Source organism: Etheostoma spectabile, unplaced genomic scaffold (assembly GCF_008692095.1).
Source record: "Etheostoma spectabile isolate EspeVRDwgs_2016 unplaced genomic scaffold, UIUC_Espe_1.0 scaffold325, whole genome shotgun sequence".
Taxonomy (NCBI): domain Eukaryota; kingdom Metazoa; phylum Chordata; class Actinopteri; order Perciformes; family Percidae; genus Etheostoma; species Etheostoma spectabile.
This window is the reverse complement of record NW_022605585.1, coordinates 138,935-141,443: the sequence shown is the minus strand read 5'-3', so window position 1 is coordinate 141,443 and position 2,509 is coordinate 138,935. Positions and strand designations below refer to the sequence as shown.

General features: G+C 38.7%; 1 protein-coding gene across 1 annotated transcript in view; it reads left to right on the top strand.

The window, feature by feature from the left end:
• scarb1 (scavenger receptor class B, member 1) overlaps positions 1–2,509 on the top strand; it is a gene marked incomplete in the record, with an annotated part of 51,683 nt that overhangs the window by 19,128 nt on the left and 30,046 nt on the right.

The following is a 2,509-nucleotide window of genomic DNA, read 5'->3' as shown; positions in this document are numbered from 1 at the left end:
GCACTGATGATTATTACTTGTTATGCTGATGATGTTTGATGTAACGCTGCCACGACTCGTCCTGAACACCTTACACAACTCCGCTTGTGTACATGTCAACGTAGTTGGCTGACCTCCACTCTGATAAGGTAATTGGAAATTGGGCTATTTCCCCATAATTGCAGTCGGTTTGTGAATTAAGGGTTGTTAAACACGACTTTATGGTTTGGTAACAGTTTGTTGCCGTGCAGATAGAGATCTCCCATGAGCTGGTTCCAAGAGGAGGAAGACTAGATTGATATAAAGTTAATAATTAAGGAAAATGACATGGCGTTGGAATTTATGATACGATTTCCAAATGTCGGCACATTGGGTGCAACCTTTATTTTTAACACTACAGATTGGTTCCCAATGTAGCGTGATTTTAAAGGCAGAGGCAATTCAAAGTGCTTTACAGAATAAAAGCAGTTAGACAACAATTAGGGCTGCTCCATTATGGAAATGACTCAAACTCCCAAAGGTTTGGTCAATATTGAAATCCCGATTATGTATCAGGATTACTCGTTGACTTTTGGAAAGATGTTAAGAAACAGTTAAACCTATTTGCAGTGAAAACACCTTGTGCTGTGATATTGCCCTTCATATTTTTCCTGTTGAACTATTTCAACTCCCCTCCAGAACATAATACAAAATAACATGTTTGTTACAAAATGTGATGTGCAAAATAATCCTTTTTTCTTGATTTTCATTGTTGTTGTCACCGTCGCCAAATACACAGAATTATATTGATTGCACAGTCCTAACAACAACAAAATATACAGAGACGCATTAACGGTAATTACGAGTTAAAAAGCACATTTGATGCTCTCCTGCTGCCTAATACTGTATCTGAAGTCTCTTTTATAGACCTTAGTGGTCCCCTAATACGGATCTGAAGCCTCTTTATATAGACCTTAGTGGTCCCTATCTGTATCTGAAGTCTCTTTATATAACCTTAGTGGTCCCCTCTAACTGTATCGGAAGTCTCTTTTATATAGACCTTAGTGGTCCCTAATACTGTATCTGAAGTCTCTTTTATATACCTTGTCCCCTAATATATCGAAGTCCTCTTTATATAGCCTTAGTGGTCCCTAAATCTGGATTTTCCTTTGAAAAGTCTCTTTTATATAGACTTAGTGGTCCCTAATACTGGATCTGAAGTCTCTTTTATATACTTCAGTGGTCCCCTAATACTGTATCTGAAGTCTCTTTATATAGACCTAGTGGTCCCTATACTGTGCTTCTTGGTCGGCATAAGCTGGACTCACTGGTGACGGTGGCAGAGAAGAGACATTGACAAACGCTGGCTATACTGGGGGGGGAAATTCCAGCCCCCCCTGCACACCGTCATCCCCCCTATAGCCGGTGTTCAGTGGAAGTCGGCTCCTTTCCCAGTGCCTACCCACAGACCCAGGCCTCCTTTGTCCCTCATCCATCAGACTCTACAACTCCCACTAGGGGCGGAGGAATAGGGCAGAGAGGACAATAACATACATACTACAACACAATACAACATACATACACTATTACATCACATACCATGACTACACTATATGCAACATGATGATCTACATATATACAATACATCACATAACTACATACATAACACTACATATATACATACATGTATACCTGCAGTAAACTACAACATACTAGTCACCGCACACCTAGTCACTTCAAATCACGCTTTCATACGGACTCTACACTGCACTTGTAGAATAAGTATTTATGGTCTTTTGTTTGTTTTATTTGACAAAATGTTCTCTTTGTTGTTATTACATTAGTGTTATTTTGTTGTCTTTATACATCTGTTCTTTTCTATTTTTTATCTATTTTTTAACTTTGTTCTTCTTGCTAAAACTGGTGCTGGAATTCAATTTCTCTTTGCGGGAGTCATCCCAAAAGATAAAAACGAGAATGTCTAATGTCTAATCTAAGTCTACAGTCGTATCTGAGTCTCTTTATATAGACTTACGTGTCCCTAATAGTTTCTGAAGTCCTCTTTATATAGACCTTATGTCCCTTACATGTATCTGAAGTCCTTTATATAGAGAACCTTAGTGGTCCCTATATACTGTAGCAATCTCTTTTATATAGACCTTAGTGGTCCCCTAATACTGTATCTAAAGTCCCACAATGAGCTTTCCTTAGTATTAGCCATTTCTGTGTCTGTAGCTTTAAATGCTATTATATGACTTTTGTGTAAATGTCATTGTAGTTGGCTGACCTCCAACTCTGATAAGGTAATTGGAAATTGGGCTATTTCTCCGTAATTGCAGTTGGTTTGTGAATTAAGGGTTGTTAAACACAACTTTATGGTTTGGTAACAGTTTGTCGCCTCGCAGATTAGATCTCCCATGAGCTGGTTCCAAGAAAAGAGAGACTAGATTGATATAAAGTTAATAATTAAGGAAAATGACATGGCGTTATAATTTTCCTTAGGAGGGGGCAAGGTGTAGGGCGGGGGTGTGGCCTTGACCAACTGCCACTT